This window comes from Bos indicus, chromosome 3 (genome assembly GCF_029378745.1).
Source record: "Bos indicus isolate NIAB-ARS_2022 breed Sahiwal x Tharparkar chromosome 3, NIAB-ARS_B.indTharparkar_mat_pri_1.0, whole genome shotgun sequence".
Classification (NCBI taxonomy): domain Eukaryota; kingdom Metazoa; phylum Chordata; class Mammalia; order Artiodactyla; family Bovidae; genus Bos; species Bos indicus.
In genome coordinates, this window is record NC_091762.1 from 52,671,710 (window position 1) to 52,689,885 (window position 18,176).

General features: G+C 36.2%; 1 protein-coding gene across 24 annotated transcripts in view; it reads left to right on the forward strand.

Moving 5' to 3' along the window:
- Window positions 1-18,176, forward strand: part of ZNF644 (zinc finger protein 644) — a 96,664-nt gene that overhangs the window by 3,946 nt on the left and 74,542 nt on the right. For 3 of the 24 annotated variants that reach the window (XM_070786134.1, XM_019957081.2, XM_070786135.1), the window contains exon 1: window positions 2-18,176. This exon is cut by the window's right edge. The exons of 14 other annotated variants lie outside the window; for them this stretch is intronic. The gene's annotated coding sequence lies outside the window, so the exon portion shown is untranslated. 7 more of the 24 variants (XM_070786137.1, XM_070786139.1, XM_070786136.1 and 4 more) reach the window with 6 other exon arrangements.

An 18,176-nucleotide genomic window follows, 5' to 3' on the forward strand; every position in this document is an offset into this window, starting at 1 on the left:
TCGCTCAGTCGTGTCTGACCCTCAGCGACCCCATGGACTGTAGCCTTCCAGGCTCCTCTGTCCATGGGATTTTCCAGGCAAGAGTACTGGAGTGGGGTGCCATTGCCTTCTCTGATTGAACACTAGTTTTAGCAGTTTTTTTTAGAGTTTTTAATTTATAGTTTATAAAACATGCTAATAAAGGATGGATAGTATAATACTTTAGATATTCAAATAAACTCTTTTTAACATTTGTTATTAATCTCTCTGGTATAGTCTGCTTTGTAAATATTAAACACAATTATGTAGCACTGACTGAAGCAGTTCTAGAAGTAAAGTCTTTTAATTGGGTTTATTAGGTGGGAATAGCTGCTTTTGATAGTGCCATTTGCACCATTGAATTTTGAGAGAACTGAGTAATGAAATTGAGAATAATCAAACTGATTCTAGCACTAGCTCACCCTGCTGGTTGACTAAAGTATTTCTCTTCTTCCCCCTCTTAAAACAAAATGAAACACCAAGATAAAGATCCCTTGAAATCTCAAAGCCAGAGCACTAAATTCAATTCGTGGTCTTCAGATAGATGAAGTCTACATGAAAAAAGTGTATTCTTCTCTCTAGGGCCTCACTTGCTGTTCTGTTTAATTTTTTTCTTAGATCTGCTGAAGCTAAAGTGCTAAGTTAACTGTTTTCTTTGAATTTACTAGGAACTCTTATGTGATTAGGAGTTAGTGTGTTTTTGTTCCATTAGGTTAAAAATAAAAGGTAGACTACTGAGAAATGTTAGCAGTCCTGTGAGATAACATTTCAGGAGAAAAGTCAGGAGGAATTTCCAAGAGGATTTCAAGAGGAAGAGAAGAAGAATTTTAGGGCAGCAGCAGCAGTGCATACTTCTCTTAGATGAGGGAAAGTGAGACTGTATTGAGATTACTGTTTCAAAGCGATTGCCCGTGCACTCTTCCTCTACCAGTCTTTTGCTCTACCTGTCTGTAAGCTGTAACCTTCCCATTTCATTTGGAATTCTTGGAACTCTGATTTTGTAAGTAACTTTGTGAAAAGTATAGATGAGTGATTTGTTCTTGAAATTTGATTCCTATTGTGGTATAAGTGATGTTGGTTAGAGTAATGAATATAAGGTTTTAGATATTAGCCTTTTTAGTATGTATGTCATTCATTGAGGTTGAAAATGCAGTTTTATTTATTTTTTTAAATTGAAACGTAGTTGATGTACCATAGTATTTTAGTTTCAGGTGTACAACATAGTGGTCAACATTTATGGAATGATCACTACAATAAGTCTAGTAACTATCAGACTGCATACAAAGTTATTATAATATTATTGACCATATTTCTTATGCTATATACTACTTCCCCATGACTTACTTATTTTATAACTAGAAGTTTGTGCCTTTTAATTTCCTTCACCTATTTTGCCCATGCCCTTCTCCACTCTGGCAATCACTCTATTCTCTGTATCTATGAGAAAACACAGCTTTTTTTTTTTTTTTTTTAAACTTTACATAATTGTATTAGTTTTGCCAAATATCAAAATGAATCCACCACAGGTATACATGTGTTCCCCATCCTGAACCCTCCTCCCTCCTCCCTCCCCATACCATCCCTCTGGGTCGTCCCAGTGCACTAGCCCCAAGCATCCAGTATCGTGCATCAAACCTGGACTGGCATCTCGTTTCATACATGATATTTTACATATGAATGGCATTGAAAACACAGCTTTTAAAAGACTTTGTACAAAGTCAGGAAACTAAATATGTTATGAGTCAAAAGGATAATTTTAAAATAAAGTGCCTAATAAAGTGTTGTGATTAAAGCACCGTTTTTAAAGTGTATTTACCTGTTTTATATCAATTATTTTTCTAATATTTATAAAAGATGAAAAATTTTACCCTTTTTTCCAGAGTATTTACCCTTTTACTTGAAAGCATAATATTTTTTTCATCAGTTTCTTGAGGAAGATGTTAAACATAACTAGTACTTTCAAAACACCACAATTATTGGGGAAGGGGATGAATCCTAATTATTGTTGAATAGTTTGTGCGGGATGGGAGGATAAGGTTTAAAAAGAGGAAGTATTGATGTAAAACTGGTGGGATTAAGATCTAGCTCTGTGAGCACTAGGCAAGTAGATTGAATAATAATATCTTCGTAGAGGTTTGGGTTTATATTACATAATTCATGTAGTAAAGCCCTTAGTTTTCTGGTATGCAATGAATGCTGAATAAATATTAACTATTGAAATAATAATAATAGTTATTATCACCATTGTTTAATTGTTTTCACTACAGTAACTTGACTGGAGAAGGAAATGGCAACCCACTCCAGTATTCTTGCCTAGCAAATCCCTTGGACAGAGGAACCTGGCGGGCTGCAGTCCATAGGGTGGTAAAAGAGTTGGACACAACTTGGCGACTAAACAATAGTATCTTGAAATTTTCACCTGTCAGTGATCTGAAGCTGTATACTTTTTTAGTGTTCCATTTTGAGGCTTATGTCTTCAAAGGAATATAGGCACCAAAGTGTGGCATCTTCAGTGCTAGCATTTAAAGCTGTAACCAGCGTTAATATTTCAGGAACACGTTTTCTTTTATGACTATCAAGTGATGAAAATAATAATAATGCATTTGGGAATGAGTGCATTTTAGTTCTTCCCAGCCAGTGTGTTGGTTTACTTTGTTACAACATCCTCAGTTTCTTCACTCCACTTTAGATTTTGACCATGAGGATTGTGGTAAGTATTAGTAGAGAGAAGGGCGAGAGTGGCTATGGATATTTGTGTGTAAAGTACATATAAACCCCAGATGAGAGTGAGGAGTGGCTTAAGCAGAAGCAGGATTGAGAAGAAGAATGTTAACCTTCTCACTGCTTAGTCCGACTTAGTCAGGGGAATTCCCTCAAGTAGCATTTCCTTTTGCTGTTTCCCTCTCCACACTTTTTGTTTTATACATGTCTATGCTGGTTTAGTCTTAAACTTATTTCCCAGTCTTTAAGTTTTTCTTATACCACCTACTTCCCCCACTACCAATACAAATTTTAAACTTTAAAGGAAATTGTAAAAGGCAGCTAGTAAAAGTATTTTTTAAGTTCACATGAGGAGAGGTGCGAGTATGAAATATTAAAAATTTAGTATTTGTTTAAAAAAATACTTTCAATCGTTTGGAAAAGGAAGACAGGGGAAGTCACCCATAATCTTGTCACCACTATATAATCATTCGTATTAAAGGAAAGGAAGATGAGACTGACATTAATTAAGCATCTATTATTATTCCTTATAATGATGCTACTTTATAATATATATATTTATATTACATATTCCCATTTCATATGCAGGGAAACAAACTCAGATTTAGGTCATATAGACAGTAAACAGTAGAGCAGCCAAGTTTGAATGTAGGTATATTTTGGCTACAGATGAGACCTTTCTGTTCTGTCTTCCTATCCTTTCATTCCGTATATCTGCCATTTTACCTTATTATATAATTTGTAAGTTTTGTTTCCTACTTATGAAACTTAACCTTATGAAAGCATTTTTCTGCCTACCCTCATTTCAGTTGGTGTCTTATTGCTCACATTGTTTATTCATACCCCCAAATAAAGGTTCTTTGTCTTGGGTGCTGGACGTGGTACAGTGATGTTGGTCAAAATGGAAGCTGCTTTTTTCTTTAGTGAGTGACTAAGATGAAAAATAATCTAGCTTAATTAGAACTAATACTCTGGGATTAGAAATTCTATGAGTTTAATAGTACTGTCTGTCTGGTGAGACATTTAACACAAAATGGATATGTATAAGGAGAAGGCAATGGCACCCCACTCCAGTACTCTTGCCTGGAAAATCCCATGGACGGAGAAGCCTGATAGGCTGCAGTCCATGGGGTTGCTGAGGGTCGGACACGACTGAGCGACTTCACTTTCACTTTTCACTTTCATGCATTGGAGAAGGAAATGGCAACCCACTCCAGTGTTCTTGCCTGGAGAATCCCAGGGACGGGGGAGCCTGGTGGGCTGCCGTCTATGGGGTCGCACAGGATCGGACACGACTGAAGTGACTTAGCAGCAGCAGCAGCAGCAGCAGCAGCAGGATATGTATAAAATGTAGGTAACATTTTAACAGTTTATAGCCAAATGAAAACAAAACTTTTAAAATATTTTTATACTCTGAAGTGTCTTAAGCTTCCTTGTTAAAAATCTTTAAAATTGATATTAAAATTAAATAGGCACTTAAATCAACAGAATACTAGTTGATTTTATTATATAATATGTATATAATATTTAGTGTGTATATATAATCTTTAGTATATATAAAGAGAATGGGCTTAATATTGAATTTCTTGCACTCATTGGGTGGATGCCAAATAAATCTATAATCTATAAATAGGTTGTATAGATCAGTACTGGCAGGTAGAAATATGTTGAGCCACAATGTGATTTAAATTTTTTTATAGACACATTAAAAGATAAGTAAAATTAACATTTTTGACTCATTTTATTTAACCCCATATATCCAAATATTGTCATTTCAGCATGTACACATTATTGAGATACTTTACATTCTTTTTTTCACATCAAGTCTTCAAAATCCAGTGTGTTACCTACTTAAAGGACATCCTGGTTCAGACCAATGGGATTCAGGTGCTCATTAGTCGTGTTTTGGACAGTGCAGATGTAGGTAGTAAGTTCTATACAAGTACCGAGAAAGGATAAAGTAGAAACTGAACTGTGTCTTAAGGATAGTTGTGAAAAGAGTATGCTGGGGAAAGAACATTCCCGTAAAGAAGTGATGGGAATTAAAAGAGGAGACATTATTAGAACCAAATAATAGGGTGGCTTGAATCCAGCTTAGGGAGTTTGGTTTCTGTGTGTGTGTGTGTGTGTGTGTGTGTGTGTGTGTGTGTGTGTTAGATAAATGTTGGAGGTTGCCTAATCCCGTGTTTTGCACATGAGCAGTTAATGAATATTGAATTATTAAGTGAATTAATATGAGGCAGAGTTTAAGAAAAGTGCTGGCAGAATGCTAACAAAGCCTTGTGGGTCTTATAGCGGGAAAGAGTTGCATTTAGGGACTACTGGTGTTCTGTGATTAGAAATATGCTGGAGAAAGGATGAGAATTGAGAAAAGGTTTTTAGATTTTACCGTTATTGGTGACTTGTTTTTAAATGTTTTACTTATATATAATTTACATATATTTAACTGCACAAATCTTATGAATACAAGTAAATGAAATTCCACAAATAAATACACCCAGTAACTTCAACCTAGATCAAGGTATAGAACATTTTCTGCACTGAAAAAGGTGCCTTGTGGCCTTCCTATTAATTCTCCCTCAAAGAAGTAACCTTTCTGACCGCCATCATCAGAAATAGGTTTGGCTTGTTTTCAAACTTGCTAATGGCATATTCGTCCTTTCCCAGTGTAGTGAGAGTTGATGCCTGAATCTGTCTCTGTACTATTATTGGCATTGTTGGATGAATTTGGAAATAAATTAGATGATAGGTAGTTTGTACTGTAGGCCTTTTTTTCCCCAGTGTGATATATATCAACATCAGAGATGTTTTTCAGTTTTCATTAATAGTAACCCTTGAGAGGTTTTATAACAAGAAAATTTGTTTAGAATGCAGAGATTTGAATTTCCTCCATAGGTAACATAGTTGTCTGGCTTGCTTTCATTACAGTATCCTCTAGGCATATAGCCAAGAAATAGGTAGAAGAGGTCTTGGATTACCTCCTTATATAGCTGCTTTTTGGAACCTCTTTATTAGTAGCTTCTAGGCATTATGTAAGTTAGCTTTCAGGCATTTCAGGTTGCTTAATAAGGTATTTGAGTATTTCTGATTGTGATTGTAGGGGTAGAAATAAATTTTTGTACTTTCGTTTACAGGCAAGTATCCAATCTCAACCAGAAAGATTTTGCTGTTTAAAAAGTGTAAAGAACGAGAATGCTACCTTCAGAGAGTTGCACAAAAGTTTGAATGGTTAAAATCTATGAAGGATACTTTGTAAATTGATCTGCAATGGAATTATTGATCATGGTTTTCACTTGTGCTTCAATAATTTTTTTGCAAATGGGATTAACGGTTACAGCATTGATTTTTCATGACTGTTGAGCACTGTAAACCTTATTGTAGTGTAACAGTTGGTGCTTTTGGGAGAAAGATTTTTTTCTGAAACATGTATTCTTATAATAAAGTTATAAAAAGTACATAACAATGAAAATATGTATCTTCACATTCTAGTATGCTGAGTTTTGAGGAATAGATGTGTTTTGTAAATTGTGCAGATGTGGACATGAAAATACTTTCTCATTAATGTTTGGATTATGAATATTTTTGAGCTTATGAATGAAAGTATTTATATGAAGTTTTGTTGTTTGGAATTTGTACCAAGTTTGCTTAATAATTTCTTGCTCGAAGCATTTTGTTATCTTGAAGAAATAAAACTCATCTGTGAACTATTACTATGTAGGTTTTGTATTTGTGAAGTATAGAGGTCAAAATTGATTAGACATTGAAAAATATATTATCCTTAAAATACTAAGAATTTATATAATAGCTTTTGGGGACTAGATTTAGAATATTACAAACAAAATAATTAGCATGCTGTTATAGCTTTAAGACCTGACTTCTGTGTGTAGAAAAATAATATTTAAGGGAAAGTTCTATGTGTTTTGAAAAAATGAATGTTATATTTGAATTTGGTTTTGGGAGATGTAATTTTTTTGTATTCAGAAAAACCTTTTAACTGTGGTTGTGTTTCTTCCAGCCTTCTCTTGTTTTAACGGGGTTAATTACTGTATAAAATTCATTTAGTATCACGCTAGGATGAGAATGCAGATATATAAAGCAAATGATGTGGTTCCTGCTCCAGAGAGGTCATTATCTAAGATACAACTTGAAGAGTGCTTAATAATGAAACATTTAAATTACTGGATTTACACAAGATGATATGACCAGTGTGTAGTAAGACTGTGAAAGCTTCCTGGGAAAAGTACTTTTTAACCTAGATTTTGAGTAAGTGATATTTATAGATTGGTGGAGAAGGAAGGGAGTATCAGTTAGGGTGAAGGTTTGTTAAAAAGCACAGAGATGGGAATTGTGGAATGCAAGTATTTTCCTTGTTTGAGGTAGAGACTGTTTTAAATGAATGTGATAAAAAGTAAAGCTTATAAGGTTGTGACCTGAGCTGGAGGAATCTAAAAAAGTTTGTGTTAGAAATAAGGAGTTCTACTAAAGGCCACTGAACAGAAATACATGAAGAAAAATGAGAAAGATCAGCAGCCAGATATGATATGATTAGAGAAGAGATTAAAGTGAGAAGGGCCAGTTAGGGGTCATTATCTTGGTGAATGGTAGAGAGGGTATATTAAGAGAAAGAATGGATAGTTTTAAAATAAAACAGGTGAAAATGTGGCTCCTAAGTTTGTAGTATAAAGTTAATATAAGAATGGAGCCATTTTATTAATACTATCTTTTGGTGTTGAAAATAAACTTATGTGGAGACACAGTTTACATATAAGTTACTAATACTAATTGAGATAAAATTTGCTTTATATTAAAAAACTTAGGAGCTTTTTAAAATTTAACTTATGAGCTTTAAAAAAAAAAACTTTGACAACTAAGACCAAGAAAGTTATGCTATAGTGGTATGTTTTAAAAATTGTTAGTACTGTCAACTATAGAAATATTTGAGATGAATAGTAAGAGATTGTAATTGTATTGTTGAGTTTTCAGTTATAATAGTACATTTAAGGCATGTCTTAAGAAATATTCTAATTGGAATGGGAGTTGGTATGAAAACAGAAGATAATAAAAATGAATAATCTGGACTACCAGTGTTTAAATTTTTTAGAAATAGATGTTTTAAAATTCGGAAGCAGTTGTGAAGGCACTGCTCTTATTGGGGGAATCCCTAAAATGTAGTTCCTGCTGGGCAATAGTAGTTTCTGGTATTTAAGATGTGAGATGTTTGTCTTTACTGGAGTTTTTAAGAGTTCTTAAGTTGAATGTATACTGTTGTTTTAGAAGGGGCATCCCCAGTGGCTCAGTGGTAAAGAATCCACCTGCCAGTGTAGGAGATGCAAGAGACATGGGTTTGATCCCTGGGTGGGAAAGATCTTCTGGAGGAGGGCATGGCAACCCACTCCAGTATTATTGCCTAGAAAATTCCATTGTCAGAGAAGTCTGGCGGGCTACTGTCCAGGGGGTTGCAAAGACTTGGATACAATTGACCAAACATGCATGCATTGTCTTACAATGAGTATGATTATTAGAAAATATGAAAAATAGAATTATAAAATATGAAAAAATATAAAAATAATATAGTTTTAAAAGTATATTTCTGTCTCTTTTAGAGTTAATAAATACAACAGAGTTTAGGAGTTAATAGAGTCTTGGAGTTTTAAGATAGTATGTTAGTCTTATAACAAGTTTATATTTTAACCATTCTCATAGTTAATATAGGCTTAACTTTAGTTAGTAAAGTTACTGTGGTTTCTGGCACCATAGTAATACAGGGAGGTACATTTGACTTCATCCAAGTTATCTGTTGAGACAAATCAGGTAAAGCAAAGGACAATAGTTTGTCCCCTGCTGTCAGTGGGAAAGGAAATGGAGAAGGAAATGTCAACCCACTCCAATGGGAAAGGATATTGGAGAAGGAAATGGCAACCCACTCCTGTGTTCTTGCCTGGAGAATCCCAGAGACGGGGGAGCCTAGTGGGCTGCTGTCTATAGGGTCGCACAGAGTCGGGCACGACTGAAGCGACTTAGCAGCAGCAGCAGTCAGTGGGAAAAGCCTTTTTATCTGTATCGCTGAGATTGGAGTTTCTATGTAGACAGAGTGGTAAAGGATGACAGCAGAACTATGTACTGTTCCATGAATATTGGATGATCTAGTGGTTTGGGAATAGGAAACTTGCCTGAAAGCCTTGCCCTGAACCTCATTCTTGAATAGCTCCATATTTATACTTTTTGTGGCTGCAAACTTACTGGAAATAGACCCATCCTTACCTGTGTTCTCTGCCATAGGCCTCTGCATGCTCATAAGCAGCGAAAAATTACAACATAAACAAGGAGAGCCAGCAGTTTAAACAGGATGGAAACTAGGAAACCAAATTGACTATTCCATATATTTTGATCCTACTGAAACAGCTCATACAGGAGGGAGGTAGAAGAGGAGATAGAGGTATCTCTCTGGCTGTGGTGGAATCAAAGTCTTACGCTATGGCAGTGAATGTCTTAATGGTGGCATTGCCATTAGAGTGATACAAATGGTATCCTAAGTAGATGTCCTTTGGTGTGATATTGCTTGCCTGGTTATCTCCTGGCTTATCTCCTTTTCCGTGCCTTATTTTCCAGCTTTCTGTCAAGTTTGGTTACCCAGTACCCTTCTAACAGCTTTTTCTTAATTTAATTGGAATAGATTTCTTTCCCACTCTCCTCCCCTTTATAAATTGCATTACAATTTTTTATGTGGTTTTATAAGAGTTAGAGGTGGCAGAAATACAAAGAAAGACTGTACAAAAAAGATCTTCACGACCAAGATAATCACGATGGTGTGATCACTCACCTAGAGCCAGACATCTTGGAATGTGAAGTCAAGTGGGCCTTAGAAAGCATCACTATGAAAAAGCTAGTGGAGGTGATGGAATCCAAGTTGAGCTATTTCAAATCCTAAAGATGATGCTGTGAAAGTGCTGCACTCAATATGCCAGCAAATTTGGAAAACTCAGCAGTGGCCATAGGACTGGAAAAGGTCAGTTTTCATTCTAATCCCAAAGAAAGGCAGTGCCAAAGAATGCTCAGACTACCACACAATTGCACTCATTTCACACGCTAGTAAAGTAATGCTCAAAATTCTCCAAGCCAGGCTTCAGCAATAGGTGAACTGTGAACTTCCAGATGTTCAAGCTGGTTTTAGAAAAGGCAGAGGAACCAGAGATCAAATTGCCAACATCTGCTGGATCATCGAGAAAGCAAGAGAGTTCCAGAAAAACATCTATTTGTGCTTTATTGACTATCCCAAAGCCTTTGACTGTGTGGATCACAATAAACTGTGGAAAATTCTGAAAGAGATGGGAATACCATACCACCTGACCTGCCTCTTGAGAAACCTGTATGCAGGTCAGGAAGCAACAGTTAGAACTGGACATGGAACAACAGGCTGGTTCCAAATAGGAAAAAAGGAGTCTGTCAAGGCTGTATATTGTCACCCTGCTTGTTTAACTTATATGCAGAGTACATCATGAGAAACGCTGGGCTGGAAGAAGAAATATCAATAACCTCAGATACGCAGATGACACCACCCTTATGGCAGAAAGTGAAGAGGAACTCAAAAGCCTCTTGATGAAAGTGAAAGTGGAGAGTGAAAAAGTTGGCTTAAAGCTCAACATTCAGAAAATGAAGATCATGGCATCTGGTCCCATCACTTTATGGGAAATAGATGGGGAAACAGTGGAAACAGTGTCAGACTTTATTCTTTTGGGCTCCAGAATCACTGCAGATGGTGACTGCAGCCATGAAATTAAAAGACGCTTACTCCTTTGAAGGAGAGTTATGACCAACCTAGATACCATGTTCAAAAGCAGAGACAGTACTTTGCCAACAAAGGTCCATCTAGTCAAGGCTATGGTTTTCCAGTGATCATGTATGGATGTGAGAGTTGGACTGTGAAGAAAGTTGAGCGCCGAAGACTTAATGCTTTTGAACTGTGGTGTTGGAGAAGACTCTTGAGAGTCCCTTGGACTGCAAGGAGATCCAACCAGTCCATTCTGAAGGAGATCAGCCCTGGGATTTCTTTGGGAGGAATGATGCTAAAGCTGAAACTCCAGTACTTTGGCCACCTCATTCGAAGAGCTGACTCATTGGAAAAGACTCTGATGCTGGGAAGGATTGGGGGCAGGAGGAAAAGGGGACGACAGAGGATGAGATGGCTGGATGGCATCACTGACTCGATGGACGTGAGTCTGGGTGAACTCCGGGAGTTGGTGATGGACAGGGAAGCCTGGCGTGCTGCGATTCATGGGGTCACAAAGAGTCGGGCACGACTGAGCAACTGAACAGAACTGATAAGAGTTTTATCTAAGTAAAAATAGCAAATGTTTGAAATGAATGGCAAAAATAATACTAGACATTCATATCAAGCAAAGGCTAAAACTTTTCTAGTCCAAAACCTTTGAATGAGAAAAAGAGAATTTTTTTTAATTAATAAAAAATTAGACCACTAAACAATAGTAGGCTTGAGCGTTTGTGTGATAAACTCAAATAGCATTGAAACATGAAGTAGTGTTTTTAGAGAAATTGATAACATCAGTCTTTTTCAGGAGATTTTAAATTACTTCTCAGAATTTAATAGATTAAGTAAACAAAAATTAAGGCTATGAAGATTTGGATAGCAATATGCTTTATCTAACAGGTATATGTCAAACTTTGTTCCCAATAAATACACATTTTTTCCAATTTATGTCAATTAAAAAAATTTTTTTAATGTCTTGGGCTTCAAAGAGAATTTGAAATTTTAAATAAGAGAAATTGTGTAAGTCAATATATTTTGACTACATTATAGAAAAGCTAGTTGTTAAAGCTAAAGTGATTTTAACTATTTGGGTGATTAAAACTGTATCCTACTCAAACTTGAGCCTAAATTTCATACGATTTAAAAAGGAGCAACAGTGAAGAAGACATGCCACATCAAAACTGGTGAGATGCGTATCTTTTTAAACATAGTGGATTAAATAACCATTTATTTTGAAATCAACCCCCTTGTAGAATTATAATAATTTTTTTTTAAATCATAGGGTATCAAGGAAAAAACTGGAAAGTTGATCACAGAAGTAAAACTCTGGAAGCTGGAAAGCAGCAACTTTGTACCACTAAGAAAACTCAACTTTCCACTTTTGGTGGGAAAGGCCTAGAATGGTCTAGAATTGTGCTGTTGAACACTGTGGTGCTTCAGGAATTAGTGGCTGCAGGTCACAATAAAAGAATTGTCTAAGAGTTAATAACAAATTAACAACCCTCATGGTGCCAAGAAGATATTTCTTACCTTTATCAAGGTTTCCTCTCTGATACTCTGTTCTTGAACAGTAGGCAAGCTCAGGTTAAGAGTGTCACACTCAGAAACAGAATTGAGAAAAATTTTACATGTTAAACTAGGAATCATGGAGTCTCTTTCCTCCTGGTTCTGAAAATACTAACATCAAGCTTCTGCCCCCAAAGGCAAGATTGGAAGAGTCATTCTATTATAGCAAACTGATGAGGAAGAGGGACCAACAGATAATAATAGACGAGGATCCACCAGGGAAATCATCAGACTGATCATCTTACATTGATACTACCTATTAACAGAGAATTCCAAGGCAACTTTTTTTTTTAATCTTTTTCGTTATAGTTTACCATAGGATATTGGCTATAGTTCTGTGTGCTGCATAGTATAGGACTCTGTTGATGCACTCCATACATAGTAACCTGCCTCTGCCAACCCCAAACTCAATCTAGTCCTCCCTTCCCTGCTGCAACCTGTTAATTTTTTTTTTTCTTTTAATGTTTCTGGGAGTGAGTTCATTTGTATCGTATTTTAGATTCCATATATAAGTGATAGTATCAGTCTTTCTGTGTCAGAGTTCATTTATAATTGTGTGATAGTCTCTGGGTTCATTGACTAGACAACTTTTAGGTTTTTCATTTTAAACCTTTTTTCATTTTAAAATATGAGATTAAGGATGACTAAGAGGAAGTGGGTAGAAACTTTAATAGTTTTAAAACTTAAGTTTTAAAAGAAAACTTTAAAAAGTTACCGATAATTTTGGAAATAAGGGGATAATTATAACTTTGAAATGAGAAAGGATATTATGAAGAGTCAATCCTTAGAAAATAAGCTCTTAGACATTTAGAATATGAAATACTTAACAGAAGAGTTAGAAATTTAGGATGTTAAATTTCTAGTAGAATGTTGAAAGGTAAAATTGAGAAAAGCTTTCACAAAACAGGACAAAAGAGTTGTGAGTTGTAAGAGAAAATAAAGCTAGAGGATCACTCTTGGCAAGTTCAACATATGAAAAATCAGAATTACAGAATGGGAGGAAATGGATGGAGGATTTAAGAATAATTCCACAAAAATCTTGAGTTTCCACATTAAAAGGATTCATAGCATGCACAGCATAGTGACTCGAAAAAAAACCAAGCAACATGATAGAATTTCAGGCATCAGAAACAGGGAAATTCCTAAAAACTTTTGTTTATGGACAATATAATAGAGATTAGGAATCAGTATCTTTGGAAAAATAATCAATAATGAAATAATGCCTCAGAATCCTAAAGGAAAATTTATTTCCAAACTACTAATTCTGTACCTTCCCAAAGCTGTCAAATGTGGGAGTAAATACATAGAACATATGAGGTTGTTCGAATATTTACTTCAAATGCACCATCTCTCTCAGTAATTTACTAGAGGACCCGGGCTCTATCAGAATGATTGGGTGAATCAAAAAAAGGAGGGATCCAGGAAATAAGATTTAGCACAGGAAAACGATGATGGTGCAGAGAGATGCAAGGAAGGTGGCTGTGCAGCAGGTCTGAAGAATAATCAGTTCATCAGGAGGACAAAAGGGTCTAGATGATATATCTTCAAGAAACATACACACAAGAAAAAAGATTTTTGTGAGTTTATTTGTAAGGGATATTATCTGTAATTTTGTTTTCCTGTGTTTGACAAGGATCGGTGTCAATTCTTTGCGTGTTTGGTTTAAAGGTAGCTGTCACCAGAGAAGCCATCTGGTCCTTGCTTTTTTAGTGGGAAGTTTTTTCATCACTTAATCTCTTGACATTTGGGATTTCCAGTGTCTTCTTGAATCAGTTCTGGCAGTTTGCTTTTTTTACCCCCAGAAATTCGTCCATTTCATGTGGGTTACTTTATGCCTTGCCATTCAGTTTTTTGTACCCTTCCCTTATAATCCTTTGTATTTCTTGTTATAAAGCCAGTATTAAAACTGGCCTTTCATTCTTGATTGTAATACAGGCATACCTTGAGATAGTTAGGTTTGGTTCCAGATCACCACAGTAAAGCAAGTAATGTGAATTTTTTGGTTTCGCAGTGCATATACAAGTTATGTTTATACGATACTGAAGTGAATTAAGTGTGTGACAGCATTATGTCTTAGAAACAGTATGCTGCTGCTGGCTGCTAAGTCGCTTCAGTCATGTCCGACTCTGTGCAACCCGAGACGGCAGCCCACCAGGCTCCCCATCCCTGGGATTCTCCAGGCAAGAACACTGGAGTGGGTTGCCATTTCCTTCTTCAATGCATGAAAGTGAAAAGTGAAAGTGAAGTTGCTCAGTCGTGTCCAACTCTTCAAAACCCCATGGACTGCAGCCTACCGGGCTCCTCCGTCCATGGGATTTTCCAGGCAAGAGTACTGGAGTGGGGTGCCATTGCCTTCTCCATAGAAACAGTATACATACTTTAAAAAAACTTTATTATTAAGCATTATCATTCATCAAGTTGCAGCCTTTCTGCTGGTTGACTGTCTTGCCTCAGTGTTGATGGTCTTGGCCTCAATTTGATCAGGGAGGTTGGTTGCTGAAGGCTGGAGTGGTTGTGGCAGTTCTTAAAATAACAGTGAAGCTTGCTGCATTGATTGACTCTTCCTTTCACTTGAACACTTAGAGGCCATTGTAGGATTATTAACTGGCCTAATTTCAATATTGTTGTGTCTCAGGGAATGGGGAGACCTGAGGGGAGAGAGATACGAGAACAGTCAGTGGAGCCACCAGAATACACAGTATTAAGTTTACTGTCTTACATGAGCATGGTTTCTGGTGCCCCCAGACAATTATGATAGTAACATTAAAGGTGATTGATCAAAGGTAGCAAAAAATAATAGTGGAAAAAGTTTGAAATACTGCAAGAATTACCAAAGTGTGACAGAGACACAAAGTAAGCAAATGCTGTTGGAAAAATGGTGCTGATAGACTTGTTTCATGCAGGGTCACTATAAACCTTCAGCTTGTTTAAAAAAAAAAAAGATAGTATCTGTGAAGCTCAATAAAATAGGGTGTGGTGGTGGTGGTTTAGCTTGTTTAATTTGTCTTTTTTTTTTTTTTTTGATCAAGCCCTCCCTGAAGGTTTGTCAATTTTGTTGGTATTTTTAAAAATCCAACTTTTGATTTCATTGTTTTTATTTATAAAAATTCTCTTTCATTTCTGCTATAGTCTTTTTTGTTTCCTTTCTTCTGTTTGCTTTGGGTTTAATTTGCTCTTTTTCTGGTTTCTTAAGATGGATGGTTAGATTATTGATACCTCCTTTTAAAGTAGATATATATAGCTATAAATTTCCCTTTAATCACTGCTGCTACTTCATCTCATCAGTTTTAGTGTGTTGTGTTTTTGTTTTCATCTCAACATATTTTATGGTTTCTCATGTGATTTCTTTGATCTAAGGAATATTTAGGAATCTTTTGCTTAATTTCCATGTGTTTGTTAATTTTCCAAATTTTCTTCTGTTACTGATGTCTAGTTTCATTCTATTGTGGTTGGAGAACATACTTTGTATGATCTGATTCCTTTTAAATGTGTTGTTTTATGGCTTAACATATGGTCTGTATACTGGAGAATGTTCTATATATGCTTGAGAAAAAAGTGTTTTCTGCTTTTTTTGAGTATTCTGTAGTTACCTGTTAGATCTGGTTGGTTTATAGTGTTTAAGTCCTGTTTTCTGATTGGTCTCCTATCTGGTTCTTTCTGTTACTGAAAGTGAGGCACAGAAGTCTCCATCTGTTTTTGCTCTTGTCTGTTGTCTATTTCTCCTTTCAATTCTGTAAGTTTCTTCTTCATGTATTTTGTGGCTTTGTTAGGAGTATATATATTTACAGTTTATCCATAATTTTTGATGAATTGAACCTTTTTTCTTATAAAACGTTCTTTGTCTTTAGTAATGATTTTTTTCCCTTCGTGTCTTGTGTCTGAAAATAATATAACCGCTAGAGTGGCTGTCTTTTGGTTACTGTTTGCACTGGATATCTTTTTCTGTCCTTTCACTTTTAAATTCTTTGAATCTTGTCTCCTTTTATTTTATTTATATATTTTTCTTTCTTTATTTTTTTTTATTTGTCTCCTTTTAAAAATTAATTTATTTTTGGCTTTACTGGGTCTTCCTTGCCTTGTGTGGGCTTTCTCTATTTGTGGTGAGTGGGGACTGCTCTTTTTTGTGTTGCAAGGGCTTCTCATTGTGGTGGCTTCTCTTGTGGAACACAGGTTGTAGGCTCATGGGCTTCAGTAGTTGCTGCATATGGGCTCAGTAGTTGTGGTCTGCAGGCTCAGGGCACAGGGGCTTCAGTAGTTGTGGTGTACAGGCTTGGTAGTTGCTGCTGGCGGGCTCTATTAGTTGTGGCACAGTGGGCTTAGTTGCTCCACAACATGGAATCTTCCTGGCCCAGGGATTGAACCGGTGCGGTCTGCATTGGCAGGTGGATTCTTATCCACTGTACCACCAGGGAAGTTCCTAAAATATGTCCCTTGTAAGCAGCATATAGTTGGATTGTGTTCTTTTACCCATTCTACCAAATGTCTGCTTTTTGATTGGAATACTCAATTAATTTGCATTTAATTCCAGTAATGTAGAATTTATGTCTTTCATTTTGCTATTTGTTCTCTATATGTCTTAAAATTTTTTCCTGGCTTTCTTCTTCTATTGTTGCTTTTCATTGTGCCATGCAAATTGTTTTTCCATGGCTTTTAACTCCAACAGGAGAAGAAACAGTCAACACTTTTTTAAATTAGACTTCTATATTATCAAGTTACCTTTCCCATGCTTTTTTTTTTTTAATTTGTTTTTGAAGCATAATTGCTTTACAATGTTGTGTTGGTTTCTGTCATACATCAACATGAATCAGGCGTATACATATGTCCTCTCCCTTATGAACTTCTCTCCCATCTGCCACCCCATCCCACCCCTAAGTTGCCACAGAGCGTTGGTTTGAGTTCCCTGAGTCATACAGCAAATCCCCACTGGTTATCTATTTTACATATGGTAGTATATATGTTTCCATGCTACTCTCTCCATTTGTCCCACCCTCTCCTTCCCTGCCCCCATGTCCATAAGTCTGTTCTCTATGTCTGGATCTCCATTGCTGCCCTGTAAATAGGTTCATCAGTACCATCTTTCTAGTTTCCATATATATGCATTAGTATGTGATATTTGTTTTTCTCTTTCTGACTTACTTCACTCTGTATAATAGGCTCTAAGTTTAACTACCTCATTAGTGCTGACTCAAATGCATTCCTTTTTATGGGTGAGTTATAGCCCAATGGCACCCCACTCCAGTACTCTTGCCTGGAAAATCCCATGGACAGAGGAGCCTGGTAGGCTGCAGTCCATGGAGTTGCTAAGAGTCGGACACAACTGAGCAACTTCACTTTCACAGACACAACTGAGCGACTTCACTTTCACTTTTCACTTTCACACATTGGAGAAGGAAATGGCAACCCACTCCAGTGTTCTTGCCTGGAGAATCCCAGGGACCGGGGAGCGTGGTGGGCTACCGTCTCTGGGGTCGCACAGAGTCGGACATGACTGAAGTGACTTAGCAGCAGCAGCATAGTCCATTTTGTGTGTGTGTGTGTATACATATACATATATGTATATATATGTATATAAACCAGCTTCTTTGTCCATTCATCTGTTGATGGGCATCTAGGTTGCTTCCATGCCCTAGCTATTGTGAATAATGTTGCAGTGAACATTGGGTACCATGCTCATTAATTCTTCATGTGTATTCAAGTTACTCACCATTGTCCTTTGATTCCAGCCTGAAGTATACTCTTTAGTATTTCTTGTACAACAGATCTGCTGCTGAAACCTTGTAGTGAATTTTTCATTTTCATGATTGTATTTTTCGGCTTTTATTTTGTTCTTTTTCATGATTTCTATCTCCTTATTCATATTTTCTGTTTGTGAGACATCCATCTTATATTTTTCTTCAGTTCTTTTGACATAGATTTCCTTTAGTAGTTCTTAGAACATGTTTAAAATGGCTGATTTGTAGCTTTGTTCACTAAGTCCAATGTCTGCATTTCCTCAGAGACAGTTTCACTTGCCTTTTTTTCATGTGTATGAGCCATACATTTTTAAAATGTCATTTTTTTGTTGCTGTTGAAAGCTACATTTTAAATAATATGGCAGCTCTGATGA